The sequence below is a fragment of the Choloepus didactylus genome, chromosome 2 (assembly GCF_015220235.1).
Source record: "Choloepus didactylus isolate mChoDid1 chromosome 2, mChoDid1.pri, whole genome shotgun sequence".
NCBI classification, from domain to species: Eukaryota; Metazoa; Chordata; class Mammalia; order Pilosa; family Megalonychidae; genus Choloepus; species Choloepus didactylus.
In genome coordinates, this window is record NC_051308.1 from 221,779,308 (window position 1) to 221,799,104 (window position 19,797).

General features: G+C 38.9%; 1 pseudogene; it reads left to right on the forward strand.

Moving 5' to 3' along the window:
- Window positions 1–10,156, forward strand: part of LOC119514385 — a 23,526-nt pseudogene extending 13,370 nt beyond the window's left edge.
- The last annotated feature ends 9,641 nt before the right edge of the window (window positions 10,157–19,797 follow it).

Sequence of the window (19,797 nt, forward strand, 5' to 3'; positions counted from 1 at the left end):
CAATGTTTCCTGGTTGTTTTCTGGTCTAACAACTATCCAGGTCAATGTCAAGATGAGGGAGGTGTGTTAGGGACTGGGAAGCTCCTGTTTTTCAAGAGACAGCTTGGTGTGGTGGCCAGGGCCTGGCTTTGGGCATGCAGACCTGGGTTCAAACCCTAGCTCTACAACTTATTGCCTGTGGTGATGGGCAAGTGGCTTACCCCCTCCAGGTTTCAATTTCCTTATTCTGTAAAATGCCCACCATGCAAAATTGCCTTTTGGAGATAAGGGATATAAATTTCCTGGAACATAGAAAATTGTCCATAAATTATTATTAAGATCCTGTGTCAAATTTTTCTTCTTTCCCCACCCCAAACTGAAATTGTCCTTCTTGCTAGCTAAGGGTTTATATTGTACTGTCACTTTCCCACTCATCCAGAAGCAATAAAAAAGCAACCAGTACAACTATAACAGATGCTTGCCCCAAGCCAGATGTAGTGCTGTTATTCTATTGATCACACCTGTATTCATTTCCTAATATTAAAAAGAGAGACATTTTTAATCAAGGGATATGGTAGGCGGCATAATGGTCCCCAAAGATATCCAGGCCCTAATCCCTGGAACCTGTGAATATTACATTATACGGCAAAAGAGACTTTGCAGATGTGATCAAGTTAAAAACTTTGAGATGGGGAGATTATCCCACATAACCTGGGTGGATCCTAAATGTATTCACAAGGGCCTTTATAAGAAGGGGCAGAGGGAGATTTGACTACAGAAGAGAAGGCAAGGTGATAGTGGAAGCAGAGATTGGAGTGGTGTGGCCACAAGCCAAGAAATGATAGCAGCCACCAGAAGCCAGAAGAAACAAGAAGCAGATTCACCCGTGGAGCCTCCAGAGAGAATCTGCTCTGCTGACACCTTGATATTAGACCTGTAAAATTAATTTTGGAATTCTGGCCTCCAAAACTGTAAAGAGAAAAAAATTCTGTTGTTTTAAACCACTAAGTTTGTGGTAACTTGTTATAGTAGCAATAGGAAACTAATATAAGAAAAGAAAAGTGTTGGGTATATTGATTTTAAAAATTATTACTCTGGTATATACATGCAATGGAATGTTATTCAGCAGTAAAAAATGTCATAACAGTACATGCTACAATGTGGATGTATATCGAAAACATTATGCTAAGTAAAAGAAGCCAGTCACAAAGGACCACATGTTATTATTCCACTTATGTTGAAATACTCACTGTGGTTTGAAGCTGTATGTACCCCAGAAAAACATGTTCTTAAATTTAATCCATTGCTATCAGTGTGGACCCATTTTAAGCAGGACCTTTTGATGACCTTTCTAGGTAAATACTCGAAAGAATTTAAAGCAGGGGCTTGAACAGATATTTGTACACCAGTGTTCATAACAGCATTGGACACGATAGCTAAAAGGTGGAAACAACGCAACTGATGAATGGATGACCAAAATGTGGTACATTCATACAATAGAATAGTATTTTACCATCAAAAGGAATGAAGTTCTGATATGTACTACAACATGGATGGCCCTTGAAGACATCATGTTGAATGAAGTAAGCCAGAACCAAAGGGATATTGCATGATTCCACTTATATGAAATACCTAGAATAAGCAAATGCATAGAGACAGATAGTAGATTACAGGTTACAAGGGGCTGGGGTGAGGAATTATTGCTTGCTGGGTATAGAGTTTCTCTGTGAGTGTGATGAAAAAGTTTTGGTAATGGATGATGCTGTGGGTAGCACAATATTATGAATGTAATTGATATCACTGAACTGTACATGATAGTGGTTAAAATGTGAAATTTTTGTATTGTATATACATTACCACAATAAATTTTTTTAATCCTTGACTCTGCACTCTGGACAATGGTTTGGTAGTGATTGTAGCACAATATTGTGAATGTAATTAACCCCACCGAATTGTATATTTGAAAGTGGTTAAAAAGGGAAATTTTATGTTGTAAATATGTTATCAAAATAAAAAATTTAACAAACCATATAATTGTACAACAAAAAGAGTGAACCCTAAAGTAAACTATGAACTACGGTTAATAGCATAATTATAATAATATTGTTTCATTAATTATAACAAAATTACCACACTAATGCAAAGTGTTAATAATAGGGAAAACCATGTGTGTGAGGGGAGGTATATGGAAACCCTGTACTTTCTGCATGATTTTGCTGTAAAACTAAAACTTCTTTAATAATAGTAATTTTTTTTAAAACCTAAATGTGCAGCTGCCATACAACCAGCAATTGTACTCCTGGGCATTTATCCCAGAGAAATGAAGACTTGTGTTCACACAAAAACCAGTACATGAATGTTCAAAGTACCTTTATTCATAATAGCTAAAACCTGGAGATGTTCTTCAATGGGTGACTGGTTAAACAAACCATAGTACAGGAATAAAAATGATATAAACGTTGATATGTGCAGCAACCTGGATGAATTTCCAGAGAATTATGCTGAGTGAAAAAAGCCCAATCCCAAAAGGTTAAATATGTATGATTCCATTTATATAACTTTCTTGAAATGACGAAATTATAGAAATGAAGATCAGATTAATGGTTACCAGTGGTTAAGGAGAGAGTGGGGGAGGGAGGGAACTTGGTGTGGCAATAAATGGGCAACATGAACCATCCTTATGGTGATATGCAGTTAATTCTCATTATTTGTAGTAGTTATGTCCTATACAGTCACAAAAAACACTGAATTAGCAAATACTGAACCACTGCTTCTAGGAGAAATACAGAGTTAGGTTCCTACAAGCATCTGGTCATGTGTTCATCAATCAATAGATAACCTTATTTTGTGTGTGTTTCTGTTTAAAGACACCTTATTTAATACATGTTGTTAATTCATCAAAGCTGAACTCAGGGCCAGCAGTGCTATAACTCATGCCTGAAAGAAGCTTATCTAAAACACACTCATCTTCTCTTCAAGGCACATGACAGTCTTCTTGAACTTAGAACCACTAGACAGCACTTTAGCACTATGCTTGCAGGTCATTTTAAACATGAAATCACCAACAAAACCCACAAAAATGCTAAAAACATGGCACTAAATATACTTCCAAAAAGACACTTGTTTACAGCATAAGAACTGAAACAAGAAGACACAGCCTCATTTTGCTGAACCTCAGCTGGGAACGTGCATCAGGCAACTCAAATTTTTTGTGACTGCAAATGTCTCAAATGACCACAAAAGCTCTGTGAGTATTGATTTGGGATTTATGAATAAATTTTAGTGATTAGACAAATTTACAAATATGAAATCGGCAAATAATAAGGATGGACTGCTTTCTGTACCTTGACTGTATTAATGTGAATATGGTGGTTGTGATATTGTACTACAGTTTTGCAAGACGTTACCATTGAGGGAAACAGGTAAAAGGAACATAGAATCCCTTTGTATTATTTCTTACAACCACATGTGAATCTACAGTTACCCTTAAAAATAAAAGTTTAATTTTTTAAAATCCTGGGCTCTGTGTTCAAATCCTGCCCCCACCATCTATTAGCTATGTGTTTTTGAACAACTGTCTTTTCCTATCTGCACCTCAGTTTTTCTTCATCTTACAGATTTGTTGTGAGAAGTAAATGATATTATGTATATGAAATACTAAGCATAGTGCCTAGTACATTCCAAGGACTTAATAAATATTAGTTAGTATGATTATAAAAAATAAAAAATATAAATATAAATAATAAAAATTAAGAAAATAATTAAAACAACTCTAATTCTACCACTCTTAACACCTTTGTCAATTGCTATACTTTTAGCTGTGAATAAAAACAAAAGGAAAATTTCTCAGAATTGTTTAAGAAAAATTGATTCTCTCTCATACCAAGAAGTCCTGTAAAGCTCTAAAATTGGTTATTTTAGTAGCTTGAAGATTTCATCAAGGACTCCAGTTCTTTCCATCTCTCTGTTTTTTTATCCTCAGTTGGCATTCTCTGCTCTTTCATGGTTGAAAGATGGCTGCCACAGTTCCAACCATCTCATGCAGATTCTAGTGAAACAGAAGGGATACCTATTCCTGTATTTCTCTCACTCTCTTTCTCTCTTTAATAACAGTTTTGTTTAGATATAATTCACATGCCATACAATTCATCTATTTAAAATATAAATTAAATGGCAATTATCACCAAAATCAGTTTTAGAATATTTTTATCACCCCCCCCAAAAGAAACTGCACTCATTAGCAGTCACTCCTCATTTCTGCCCTTCCTCCAGCCCTAGGCAGCCACAAATCTTCTTTCTGTTCCTATAGATTTGCCTATTCTGCACATTTCATATAAATGGAATCATCTAATATGTGGTCTTTTATGACTGACTTCTTTCACTTAGCATAATGTTTTCAAGGTTCATCCATGTTGTTGCATGTATCAGTACTTCATACCTTTATATTGCTGAATATATTCCTCATATGGATATACTACATTTTCTTTACCATCAGTTGATAGACATTTGAGTTGTTTCCAATTTTTTGCCATTATGCATAATGCTGCTATGAACATTTGAATACACGTTTTTGTGTAGAAATGCATTTTCATTTCTCTTGGGTATATACCTGGAAGTAGGATTCCTGAGACGTCTGCTGACTCTATGTTTAACCTTTTGAGGAACTGCTAGGCTGTTTTCCAAAGTGGCTGAACCATTTTACATTCCCACTAGCAGGCATGAGGTTTCCAATTTCTCCATATCCTCCTCCATAAGTCTTTCTTTTACCCAGAAGCCCCCCAGAAGATTTTCCTTATGTCTTATTGGCCAGAACTATTTGACGTGGCTGCACCTAAACCAATCACTGGCATTACCATGACTGATTTTGCGTTGAGTCTTCAGCTAAATTCTGGATATGGACACCTTCCCCGAAAAGTGAAGACCTGAACAAACTTGGGGTTCAATGAACAAAGAAAAAAGGAGAAAGATTTGGTGTAGTTAGCAATACTCTGCTACAAATGTCTTTCAGACCTTATTCCTACAAACATATAAATATAGTTTTAAACAAACAAACAAACAAAAAAACAGTACTATCACACTGTTTTGTAATTCAGTTTATTACTTAACAATATTCCTGGTATATTTTTCCATGTTCATACATATTTATTTACAACATGACTTTAATAGTTGAATGACATTTGTTAGTGTTTTAAATTCTGTAACACGCAGAGGCATTTCTAAACTTGTGTTGGCACACTTAACATCAGAAGCATAGAAGCATTCAAGTCCTGTCTCAGAGAGAGAGAGATGGAGGGCGGAGACTAATTTCTTGGATCACCTGTCTCTTTAAGTCAAGGCAAACTATCAGGTTCCTTTGTTGCCCAAGAAGAGGCATCAAATATGAGCTCCATCTACTTCCCTATACTTTTGCTACCAATTCTTTCTACCCTCTAGGGGGCTGGCTTCCCCAGCTGTCCCATTTTCTTTTTCCCTCTTATTTGCTGTTTTTCTTTTCCCTTTCATGTCTCTCCAGAGCCTACATAGAACTCCTTAGAATGACATTTGAGACCCTTTGTAATTTTATTAGTTGGCATTCTTCTGGTTTCATGTGACTTAAAAAACAGCCATCTCAACCTGTCTTACTCATAAAAGAGAATTTATTGCTCATGTAATTGAAGAGTCTAGAAGAAGTCTTCAGGCATAGCTGGATCTAATGATTCAAATAACATCAAAAGGAATTGGTTTCTGTTTCCTTTTTCCATGTCTATACTTGACTTTCCTGTCTTAGTTTCCCAAGTAAAACAGAGCTTCTGTTTTCCCAAGAGTTACAACAAATAAACTGGGGAGGATTCTCAATGGCCCAGCTTGGGATTTTTGTCTATCACTATACCAACCATTGTTGTGTTCTCATTGGCTGGACCCAGATCACATGCCTGCATCTGGAGATATAAAAGTGGGGCCAACCCCACCAGAACTACTTAGACTAAGAGGAGGAGAAGTGGACCTCCAAACCTTCTTTGTGTTGTTTCCAAAAGGTAGAAAGGAGGTTGGTTGGACAAATGCCAACACCCTTCCCAGGTTACTCAGCATGGGATTCAGCTAGTCTCCAGCAGCAAGGCCTTGAGGGTTGTTTATAGCACAGCATCCATCTGATCGGTTAGTGCCTGTTTTTTTACAGTTGTTAAACATCTTGAATATCACCCCTGCCCATTTCCAGCTAACAAATAGTCTTTTTCCAATTTACCAACTTTTCCAGTCAGATCTTCGAACTCCCTTCCCCTTCCCCATCTTCTGACCCAACCATGTGGTCACGCTTCTTGGGACCTCATTCTGTGAAGGAAGAGTCTGGCTGTCTACTTTCAATCCTACTCATCTTCAAAGACCAACTCACACACCATCTCCTAGGGGAAGAGAGATGAAGGAAAGTAGGGTTCCGGTGGCTGAGAGATTACAAATGGATTCGAGAAGTCACTCTGGAGGGTATTTCTATGTGCTATATAGATATCACCTTTTAGTCTTTAGTGTGTTGTAATGGCTAGAGGGAAATACCTGAAGTTGTCAAACAGCAACCCAGTGACCTTGATTCTTGAAGATGATTGTATAACTATGTAGCTTGCACAGTGTGACTGTGTGATTGTGGAAACCTTGTGGCTCGCACTCCCTTTATCCAATGTATGGACAGATGAGTGGAAAAATGGGGACAAAAATTAGATGAAGAATAGAGTGGGATGGAGGGGATGGAAAGATTTAGGTTTTCTTTTATTTTTATTTTGAAGTAAGGAAAAGGTTCAAAAATTGATTCTGGGGATGAACACATAACTGAATGATGGTGCTGTGAATAATTGATGTACACTGTGGAAGACAGTAGGGTGTGTGACTATATCTCAATTAAACTGTATTTTAAAAAGTAAATGAACAATGGGAGGAGGAGGGGAATGGGATGTTTTGGATATTCTTTTTTACTTTAATTTTCATTTTATTTTTTGGAGGAATGAAATGTTCAAAGTTTGATTGTGATGATGAAAGCACAACTATATGATGATATTATGAATAACTGATTGTACACTGAATGATTGTATGTTATATGATTAGATCTCAATAAAATTGCAATTAAAAAAAACACACCAACTCCTCCATGAAGGCTTCCTGATTGTTCCCTATCTGGAATTAACCTCCAATCTGCCCCCTTTCACCCAAATGCTCTTTTGTAGTACTTCTCTCATGGTCTCTTTGCTTGGGATTCGAATTTACCTGTCTTTATTTTGTCTCTCTTTTGAGACCCTAAGCTTGTTGAAGACAGGGACTGCATCTTAATCTATTCTATTATTTCTATTTCCTCAAAAGTCTCTCACAGCAACCTTCTGCCACTTACTTCTCTGACATTGGGCAAAGCCCTTCACCTCTTTGAGCCTCAATGTATTCTTTCGTCAAATACGGATTGCTAACAGCCCTTACCAAATAAGTTTTTTGTGAGGACTGAAACACGCACATAATTTACTGAATTTATATCATGTGTGTCAGGAAAATGACATGCCTTATAGAGTGCCAACACCTAGTGCTGGCAGAGCTGGGATTCAAATGATCCTACCCACTATTCCAAATGGCCTCCCACATAGGAGTGGGACAGTACCTGGTCCACAGCAGGAGATTAACATTGCTAAATGCTTGACTCTTCAATTGAATCAAATCTTGCTTTGACCGCACTTTCCCCTGGGCTGTGGTTCGTCCCTCTCCAGTCGATCCTGGCTGTGCCATCAGACCACGTGACACACGCACCCCCTGGAGGCCCCATTTAATTCCTGCTGACCTGGAATGTGTCTTCCCAGCACTTCAGTAAACTGGGAGGAACTTACAGACAGTAAATCCTGGACCTGGGACAGCCCAAAGGTCTCTGTTTGCACTGCCCCAGACAACAGCTGGAACTCCAGCCAGGGGAGACACTAGCTGGAGGGGGAGTGGTGCACCTGAGCCTTTCCATCCTCCCCACCTAGGGGAGTTCAAGGTTCAAGGCTGCAGGTCCTCAGTCTTGAACATATTGCTCACCCTTTGGCTGCTGAGGACTCTGCAGTGATAAAACCCTTCTCATTCTTTTGAAGCCTCCTCACTTCTTACCAGCCTTATTGCTAGATATTTGGGGAAAGTGCCATGGGAATCTGGATCCACCAAACTCATATTCCTGCTCTTGAAAATATTTTTTCCCAAAAGTCTCTTCTCCCTTTACCAAACACTTAATATGTGCTAGATGATATATTGTAGGTACATTATTTAATTCAGAATTTCTCAACTTTGGCACTATTGACATTTGGGACTGGACAATTACTTGTTGTGGGGTGCTGTCCTGTGCATTGTAAAACATGTAGCAGCATCCCTGGCCTCTACCCACTAGATGCCAGTAGTACCCTCCCATCTGTGGCAACCAAAAATGTCTCCAGATTTTGCCAAACGTCCTGGGGGTATAATAATGTCCCTAGTTGACAACTGCTGATTTAATTGAATGGACACAAGAACCCAATGAGATAAGTACTATTATTAACCCTTTTAACAGCAGAGAAAACTGAGACTTAAAAAAGTAAAGTGACTCACCTAAGGTCATACACCATGTGGAAGGGGTGGAATTTGAACTCTGACTCCAGTGCATCTGTGTTTAACCACTAGACCAGCAGTTCTCACCTAGGGGCAATTTTGCATTCCCAAGGGTCATTTGGCAATGTCTGGAGACATTTTTGGTTGTCACATTGGTGCTGCTGGCATGTAGTAGGAAGGGACCAGAGATGTATCTAAACATCCTACATACATGCATGGGATAGCCCCCCCCACAACACAGGAATATCCAACCCAAAATGTCAATAGTGCCTAGGATGAGAAACTCTGCCCTACTATACCATGCAAATGTTAAAAATATTATTGTAACAATGTATTTATTACTTAGAAAGATATTCATTTACTGTGGTGGGGGAAAACAGATTGTGAAACAGAATGTTTAATATGTGCCATTTTGTTAGCATATCTAAGCATAGAGGGAAGATCTGAAAGATAAATTCTATAAAAAGAAAACAGTAGTATGCTTTGTAGGGGGAGAACTAATGGCAATTTTTATTTTCTTATTTTTGCTTCTCTGTATTTTCTGATTTTTCTTCTGTAAACAGAAAACCTATTTTTTTAATTTTTTCCTGCCTTGCTCCACAAAGGAATGGGATTTACTTACAGGAAAAATATACAATAAAATAGTGAATAACAAATTAAAAATTTTAATCTCAGTATTAGGATAGACATATGGATCAATTCAACAGATTGGAGAAACCAGAAATAGACTTGCATATATTCAGTCAATTGATTTTTTTACAAAGGAAACAAGGTAATTGAATGGGAAAGGATAGTCTCAACAGATGGTGCTTGGATAGCTGAATATTTGATGGAAAAAAAAATGAACCTTTACTTCACACCATAACCAAAAAATTAACATGAAATGGGATATAGACTCAAATGTCAAAGATAAAAATATGGAAAAAATAATAGGAGAAAAATCCTTGAGACCTTGGAGTAGGAAAATATATCTTAGATGGAACACAAAAAATCTGAACCATAAAAGAAAAAATTGATATATTGGACTCCATCAAAATTTAAATTTTGGTGAGCAGCTAAAACGGTGGTGCTTGGCCATGAAGCTGGTCCTGAATTGAGGGATGTAGGTGTGGTGCCAGTGAAAGCTGGGGAAGTGCCCAAAAACTTCAAGATGGCAACATATATGCATGGTCAGCACAGTCCGTCTCTAGGAGATGAAAAACTTGGAAGAACAACAGTCATTGAAATGATAGAAAAGAAAATTGAGTATCTTAGAAAAGTAAGAGACACATTGAGACTGAAAGACCTTAAATACATATGGATCAGAGTTCTTTGAAACAACAGAAGGTTTCTGTGGAATATTGGCAAACTTCATGAAGGTTAACTGTGACACTTTGAAGACATATGCATCGACTACACTTCCATTTTTGTCTACTATAGTTATAAGCTCTTTGTAACTGACTCTTTGTATTCAGCTCATATAAGCCAAGAGAACTGTGTTTTAAGAAGTTCACTGGTTGGCATAATATGTGATATTTCATATCTCAGTCCTTTGACTTTTTCTAAAAATGGACATCTAGCAGTCAAGTATCACACTGTTCTACTGCTATGAAAAGGAAAAGTTTTACTCCACTAGCAAAAGCAGTGGTGGTTCCTCTAGTCTTTTCAGAAAGTCATTGGAATACTTAATGGTCTCCAACATTATTTGAAAGTACACTTGAGAAAACTACACATGAAGATAATCAAAGAATGAATGGATACTAAATCAGCAGAATGGACTTTTTATGATAAGGACTTGGATATTACTGAAAGAGCTAAAAGTAACTCTGGAGATGAGAACCTCTTTTGTTGCTCAGATGAGGCCCCTCTCTCTCTAAGCCCACTCAGCAGGTAAACTCACTCTCCTCCCCCCATATGGAACATGATTCCCAGGGGTTTAAATCTCCCTGGAAACATAGGATATGATTCCTGGGGATGAGCCTAGACCCAGCATCGTGGGATTGAGAAAGCCATCTTGACCAAAAGGGGTAAGTGAAATGAAACAAAATAAAGTTTCAGTGGCTGGGAGATTTAAAATAGAGTTGAGAGGTCACTCTTGAGGTTATTCTTATGCATTATATACATATCCCTTTTTAGTGTATTGGAATAGCTAGAAGGAAATACCTGAAATGGTTGAACTGCAAGCCAGTAGCCTTGCTTCATGAAGATGATTGTATAACTATATAGCTTACACAGTGTGACCATGTGATTGTGAAAACCTTGTGGCTCACACTCCCTCTATCCAGTGTTTGGACAGATGAGTAGAAAAATGGTAACAAAAATTAAATGAGTAATAGAGGGATTGGGGGAGATAGGATATTTTGGGTGTTGTTTACTTGTATTTTTATTCTTATTTTTATTAATGTTTTTGGAGTAATGAAAATGTTCAAAAATTGTTTTGGTGATGAATGTACAACTGTATGATGGTACTTTGGACAACTGATTGTACACGGTGGATGATTGCAGGATATGTGAATATATCTCAATAAAACTGAATTCAAAAAAAAGTAACTCTGGAGAGACAACTTGTTTTTGTCCCTTCTGTCTGGCATATAGCAAGTACTCAATAAATATTCAGTAATTCAATTAAAGAATTTTAATCTTCCAAGCAATAGTTGTGGAAAAAATATTTTGGAATTCATTTATCTGACAAAGGACAAATCCAAAAAAAATCCAGAATATATAAAGAACTCTTAGTATTCAGTATTAAAAAAAAAAAAATTAAAAAAATAGCAAAGGATCTAAAGAGACACTTTACCAGAGAAGATATACAAATGGCCAATAAGTACATGAAAAGATGCTCTTCATCATTATTCCTCAGAGAAAAATAAATTAAAACTGCAAGACACCAATACACATCCATGAGAATGGCTAAAATTGAAGTCTGATAACACCAAGTGTTAACAAGAATGCAGAGCAACTGGAACACTAATATATTGCTGGTGGGACTGCAAAATGGTACAGCCACTTTAGAAAACAAGTTGCAAGTTTCTTATAAAATTAAATATGCACTTATCATATATTCCAGCAATTTCAATCCCATGTACTTACCCAAGAGAAGTGAAAACATATATGCACACAAATAGCAGCTTTATTCAACATGGCCTACACTGAAAACAACTCAAATGTCCATGAACTAGTGAATAGACTGAAAAACATCATAGTATTCTACTCAGCAATAAAAAGGAATGAACTTCTGATGCATGCAACAACCTGGATGAATCTCAAAAGCATCATGCTAATGGAAAGAAGCCAGCCACAAAAGATTATACAAGGAATGCTTCCATTTACACAAAATTCTAGAAAACTCAAAACTATAGAGACAAAGCAGATCAGTGGTTGCTAGGAGCTGGGGTAAGGGGGAGAGATTGATAGCAAAGGAGCACAAGTGAATTTTAGGAGTAGTTTGAGATGTTCTATATCATAAATTTTAATAGGTAAATTTAATTGTATGCAAATAAGACCTCAATAAAGCTCCCTCAAAAAAAATTTTATACCATCATAAACCCACTGGAATGGCTAAAATGAGAAAAGATTTACTATACTGTGTTGGAGAGGATATGGAACAACTGGTACTTCCATACGCTGTTTGTGGGGAATAAAATGGTACAACCACTTTAGAAAACAGTTGGGCAGTTTTTGTAAAGTTAAAAACATTTACCATACAACCCAGTGATTCTACTCGTAGGCACTTACCCAAGAGAAAAGCAAACACAGTCTGTAAAAAGACTTGTAATTGAATATTCATAGCAGTTTAATTTACAACATCCCCAAACTTGAATCCAGCCAAATGTTCACTAACTGGTGAATGGATAAACAGCTTCCAGTATATCCATACAACAAAATATCACTTAGCAATAAAAAGAAATGACCTACTGAGACAGGAAACTCATGGATGAAATTCAAAAGTGTGATAAGCAGAAGAAGCCATACACAAAAAGTATATACTGTATAATTCCATTCATATGGAATAATAGAACAGGCAAATCGAATCTGCAGTGACAGAAAGCAAATCAGTGGTTGCCTGGGGCCTGGAAGGGAGAAGATGGAAGATTCTTTGCAAAAGGATCAAAGGAAACTTGATTTTGGTGATGGTTACATAGGTGTATACTTTTGACAAAACTCATGCAACTGTGTGCTTGTAAAATGTGTGCATTTTATTGAATGCAAACTATACCTCGAGAAAGTTGATTTGAAAAGAAAATTAAATGAGAGCAAATATAAATTAGTGGATATCAATCTCAGAGAGGAAGAGTAAATTCAGAGCAGCTGGAGAGTCCTAAGACACTGCTTTGGCTGGTCTGTGAATTTGGCTCTGGACTTTCTTTCCCCAAATCTTACTTATCCTGCAAATCCTGGTTGAGATGCCACCCCTTGTAGGAAACTTCCTTGGCCTGTACCACTCCACAGAGACTTCTCCAGTTTTTGAACTCAATATCCATTCTGTATATTAACATGAAAAATAATCCTCCATACATGAGTATAGTGCATTCAACCCATGATCTCATCTGATTCTCACCTTAACCACCAGCCAGGACAAGGATTCTTCTCCCCATTATAGAAATGGGGAAACTGAGGCTCATGGAGCGACATATATCCCACTAACAGTATATGAGAATTCCAGTTGATCTGAATCACTGTCAACACTTGGTACTGTCAGCCTTTTTATTTTTAACCATTCTCATGGGTGTGTAGTGGTATCTTGTGGTTTCAGGATGTATTTCTGTACTGACAAGGGCAAGTTAGGGCAAAGCCTGGACTAGTACTTGGCTTCTTGTTGGTTCCTCCAGGGCTCCTTCCTCTGGACAGCAGTGGAGGAGAGGGTGGAAAGAGCACTGAACAAAGAGTCTAGAACTGCTGTATTTTGTTTGGGAAATCCCTGGGCAATGTTACTGTGGTCTTCAGCTCTGGTGGCACTTTTTCATAATTTCTGTCCCTCTAATGATATTCTTCGTGTTCCGTTATTGTTTTCCTGATTTCCTTGTTTTTTTGTCCATTTTTCACTTTGGCTCCTTGTGCATACTTAGCGCTATTTTTAAAAAGTGTTTGTCTTATATGTCCCAGGTCTAATCCTCTTCACTGATGGTTTCTAATGCTTTAATATTCTCCTTTGCCTGGACAATTTCTTCCTGTTTCTTTGTATGTTTTGTGACTTTTTATTGAAACCTGGACATTTTGATATTTTAATGTTATTGCTGAAATTTAGACTCTGAGGTGTCTGTTCCTTAAGCTTGTATCCAGCTAGTGTTAAGACAGCGCTTGCCTTCATAGCCCAGAGCCAACAATAATAACAATGAAGAAGAGGGAGAAGGAGAAGGAGAAGAAAAAGAAGAGGAGGAGGAAGAAGTGAAAAAAACAAAACGAAACACCTTTCACACTTTTTGCTGATTGTTCTATGCAAGTGCTCTCCAGAGCTTATCTATACAATGAGTTTAAAGAATAGCTCCAGGCCAAAGTGTAGGGGCCTCCTGGATCCACTCTGAGCATATCTCTTATTTTGGATACACAAGAGTGGCCTAGGAGTTCCTCTGTTTACACAGTTCCCCTTCCCTAGGAAACAATTTCCTCAAGGTCCCGGACACTGCACTGTATGTCCTAGCAGCCAGCAGTCCCTTGCTCCAGGCAGCATGACTTGATGCTCTCCCACAGTGTGCTGCCACGTAGGAGAGCTCTGTGAGCTGCCTTCTCCGCACAGGGTACGTTCTAGGACAGAGTCCCTCAGGCCACCACCAGACAGACTGGGCACGACTTACGTGCTCCCAGCTTGTACAGAAGGGTTACTCTGTTCCTTCAGGAACCAGGGTGAGGAATCCTTACTGAAGGGTGGGTCAGCTCTGCGCCACACCCATGAGGGCATGAGAGAGGGCTAGCCAGAAGCCATGAGATCCTGCAGATTTTAAGTGAACTTTTTCTTGAATCTGTGCTCACCCTGTTACTGCATTCCTTTAACTGTTTTCTAGAGCTTTGAGAAAGAAGTTTCTGTCAGTTCTTGCTGGTTTTCAAACCCCTGGGGCAGTATTAATGCTGCTAGACCTTAGTTTCCATAGTTGGAAAATGATTAAAATTATCCCTGCCATGCCCATGTCCCAAGTTGATGGCTAAGATTGCCTAGGAGATGGCAGGTAAATTCACTGCCCTCCCTTGACCATGGGACATGACTCCCAGGGGTGTAAATCTCCCTGGCAATGAGGGACATGACTCCCGGGGATGAGCCTGGACCCGGCATTGTGGGATTGAGAAAGCCATCTTGACCAAAAGGGGGAAGAGAAATGAAACAAAATAAAGTTTCAGTGGCCGAGAGATTTCAAATGGGTTGAGAGGTCACTCTGGAGGCCATTCTTATGAGCTATATAGATATCCCTTTTTAGTTTTTAGTAGCCTTGCTTCTTGAAGACGATGGTATAATCTATGTATCTTACACAGTGTGGCTGTGTGATTGTGAAAACCCTGTGGCTCATACTCCCTTTATCCAGTGTATGGACAGATGAGTAGAAAAATGGTGACAAAAATTAAATGAAAAAATAGGGTGGGATGGGGAGGGGGGATAGAATGCTTTAGGTATTCTTTTTCAGTTTTATTTTTATTCTTACTTTTATTTTTATTTTTTGAAGTAAGGAAAATGTTCAAAAATTGATTTTGGTGATGAATGCACAACTGTATGATGGTACTATGAACAACTGATTGTACACTGCAGATGATTGTATGGTATATGAATATATCTCAATAAAACTGAATTTAAAAAAATAAAACACACATTGTTCCAGAAAAAAAAGATTGCCTAGAAGAGTCCTTGGCTCACAAATAAGTGATCAATAAATATCTGATGCAATTAACAAACATCCATTAAGCACCCACCCTAGCACTATGGTGGCCATTGGGGAAACAACAACTGAACAGGGAGAAGGGCAAGAAACAATAAAGGTTATGAAAAGTGCTAAAGAGGAAAGAAATAGAAGGAGGTGAGTTAGGTGGAGAAATAGGGATCAGATCAGAACTCTCCAAGAGATGTTATTTAAGGTGAAACCTCAAGGTTTAGAGCCGGGAGAAAAGCATTCCAGGCCATGGAAATTCTGCATTCTCTTGCATCCTCACAATTCCCGTTTTGCAGTTGAGGAAACACTCTCTGAATCTAAAAAAAATGACATTGACCCAATCCCTGTCTTCTCATGAAGGGAGGAACTAAATTAATTAAACAGGCATTTTTGTAAACATTTTCTCATTTGATCCCGAAACAACGTATTTTTTTTGACGTGGGTGGATGGTAGTGTTCCTATTTAGTAGATGAGGAAATTAAAAGAAAGTTACCCAAGCCCAGACAGGCACTTGGTTCAGTTTGTTTATACTCTGCCTCATTCCAGATGGACTTGCTCTCAGATTTGAGCCTCATCTGTCTGGTTCCAAAGTCCAAGCTCTTTGCCTGACATCAGACTGGCGCTGAGTCTGAGATCTGGTCATGAAACACCCGAAGCAGAGGCTGGATACACAGCGTTGGGTGGCTGTGATTTCTTGAGCATGGCTGCCTGGGCCCAGCACTGGACCAGACATCCTGGTGGTACAAACATGTATTCCTCTCATATTTAGTCAACACCCACTGTGTGCCAGGCCCTGTTCTAGGCTCTGGAGAGAAAGCAGTGAACGCTCCAGACAAACATCCCTGCCTTCTGGAGCTTGCCATCTAATGGGGAAATGACCAAGTCACACAAGTGATAATAATATTAGAAAAAAAAAAATGCCTTGATAGGCTTAAAGAAGGAAAAGGCATCCGCTGGATATGGACAGGGAACCAGAGAAACCTTTTTGGATGAGGAGACTCTCAAACCCAAGTTCAATTATGCTCATCTGTAAAATGGGGATAATAATGGGCTCTCTGATACAGGGCTGTTGTCAGGATTAAATGAGATCATGCCTGCTATGCACTTAGTGGGGTAGCTGGTGCCCAGTGGTCCAAAATAAGTCTTGCTACCTTCTCCACTCCCTCTACTAATAAATAGTGTCTATTTTGTAATACATAACAAAATCTCCTTTGAAGATTTTCCGTTGCCCATAGGATAAAATCCAACATTCTTAACATGCCCTGCAAGGCGCTGCTGGATAGGGCCTGGCTTCCTCCCGAAGCCCTCCCTTCTCCTTCCTCCTGTTCTCCCTGCTCCCTCTGTCCCAACCAAGAAGCCTTCTCCTTCCCACGCCGAATCTTCTATGCCGTTTCCTCCACCAGAAACCTTCTCTGCTCCACACACCTTTCTCTTCTCCCCTCCTTAGTCAACCCCTCCTAATCCTTCAGGTCCTGACGATGTCTTCTGGGACCTGTTCCCACTCTTGTTCCCTCTCGTAACTATTTTTTTTTTTTTTTTTTTTTTTTTTTTTTTAACTGAGGTGAAATTAACATAACAGAAAATTAACCATTTTAAAGTGAACAATTTAGTGGCATTTAGCACATTCACAATGATGTGTAACCATCCCCTCTATCTAGTTCCAAAACATTTTCATCACCCCATAAGGAAACCCCATACCCATTGAGCAGTAGTTCCCCATTGCCCCTGGCAAACAAATACCAATCTACATTCTGTCTCTATGGATTTACCTATTCTGGATAATTCATATTTATGGAATCATACAATATGTGACCTTCTGTGTCTGGCACATTCCACTTAGCATAATGTTTATGCGGTTTATCCACATTGTTGCATATATTAATACTCCATTCTTTTTGATGGCTGAATAATATTCCTTTGCATGTATATACCATAATTTGTTTACCAATTCATCCACTGATGGACACATGGCTGTTTCTACCTTTTGGCTGATGTGAATAGTGCTGCTATAAACGTGCGTGTACAAGTCTTTATTTGAGTACCTGTTTTCAATAGTTTGATATTTATACCTAGGAGTGGAATTGCCAAGACCTTTGGTAATTTTATCTTTTAACTTTTTGAGGAAATGCCAAAATGCTTTCCACAGCCGTGGCGCCATTTTATATTCCCACCAGCAATGTACGAGGGTTCCTACCTGTGCTTTTTTTCCCACCAGGACTTATCACAAGTGTTTGTGTGATGTTCATCTTTCCCACTGGACTGCATGGCCCACGAGGGTCAGCACTGTGTCTGTCTGTCTGTACTGCCAGCATCTAGCCATGTCTGGGACACAGTAAGTATAATGTTGGCATGAACAAAGAAAAGGGGTACCTTCTTGAAATGTGAGTTTGGACATTCAGAAATGGGACAGGAACCAACTAGGTCAGTGGTGACTCAGCCATAGGAGGAGAGGGCTTCAGCTGCTAGGAGTTTCTCTCAGGACCTGCAGCATCACACAGGCAGACTTGAGAGAAGATGGGGTGCTTTGCCATCTCCTCAGAGAGGGGAAGTGATTTGCCCAAGGTCTCTGGCCATGGGGGTGGGGATGAGAGCAAGACCCTATTCTGGTGCTTTCAAGCTTTGCAGCTGTTGCCTCCAGCCTCAGAAGAGAAAGTTGAGACAGGAAGTTGTAGGACCCTGGGACAGGGTGGTGGCAAACTATGAAGAGAATCCAAAGGTCCAGGCTTGTGAGATCTCAAGCAAGTCATTTCCCCTCTCTGGTCTTTAGTTTCACCATCTGTGATAAGAGGGTGTCTTAGATCAAATGCCCCAGCAAGCAAGCTCTGAGATGGAAATGTGGACACTGGAGGGTTATTGGGGACCAATATCATAAGACAGTGAGAAGCAGGACTGGCCAGAGGGAGAAGCTGAACTGCAATGCAGCTACCCCAGAGGTGTCAGTTGATCCTGCAGGGAGCTCTGGAGCTGGGAAAATTCTTCAGAGTTGTTTCAAATGCAGGCAAGGGGACCAAGTCTTTGCACACTCCTGCCCGCACCAATCTGTCAATGGAAGCAGATTGCCTGGGTGGGGATAACCTTGAGCTAGCCATGACCTGCAATCCAGGGCAATTCCCAGACTCAGCTGAAAGCCTTAGGCAGCCAACAGTCCTGATGGATTTGAGGGGTGGGGCAGGCAATAGGTGCCACAATCTCAGTAGCACACCACAGCACCTGCGACACAGGAATACAGATTAGCAGTTTTCTAACTCTCTTCCATGGAGCCCTCAGGTTCTGAAGAGGTACTTCAGTGAGTAGGAAACTGCTCCTCTTTGATGTATTTTAGCTTCGGCAGAACTCTAACCTATTTCCTTGGAAGAAAGGCTCTGATGCTAGATTTGAAATGGATAAATGCTTGTGTAGCACCTCATATTCCTCCTTTGAGGTGCAGATTACAATTGCAATTTAAATAATTGGCATCTATTCAGAGCAGTGTGCAGAATGTAGTTTTTACAATAAATATTTTATCATTTTAAAAATAAATTTAGTGAACTTATTGTTTGGTGTTTTTTTTTTTTAGCAGTCATTTTTCAAATGGCTAAATTCTTCTACCCCATCCCTAAACTAAACACTAGGTTTGGTTTTCAGCTACTCTGTTGGACATAAGTGCATCTCTTCTTGGACATAGGCAAAATATCTTGGCAAATTCAGTTCTGGTGACTTGGTTTGAAAGTCCATTGTTTGGGAAGATACAGATATTCCATCACATATATTCACGCTTATAATAGGCTGGGGTTTCTTATTTGTTTGTTTTTGTAAATTGTTTCTAGATTATTTCTCACCTAGACTTCAACTGTCAACCTGCTAGTATCTTATTAAACTTTGTAAAAGATATATACATACATACATATATATATATATATATATATATATATATATATATATATATATAGTTTTTCCATTGTATGCATTTTCTCTGTTGTATGTTGGATTATGTAGGAAATGTTTGTAAATAATTCAAAACAAAGATGAAAAACAGTTCCTGTAGATGTTTTGTGTAGTTTCTTGGCATTTGTATCGATAGTTAAAAGTTCACTTCCAAATAAATAAAAGTCCCATGGGGGAAAAAAACAAATAAAAATATTTGAGTCACCCGTCCCTCTCCAACTCCAACCTGTTTGTGTTTTAAGTGTGCCCAGGTCCTGAGGCTGTAGTAAGCTAAAACAGATTTATTACATACAATCTTGAGCCAAGAGTTTTCAATTCCATTAGAAAATTGACTTGAACAAGATAAACAGTATGCAGATGGAGGGCCCGGGGAGTTTGGGGGTAAAAGCATGCAAATCAAAGAGCTGGAATCCTACTGACAGATTCAAATCCTAGCTCAGCTGCATGCTGTTGGGCAAATACCTGAAAACAGGACTCACTAGCGTTAGGTGCCAGGTCCCTG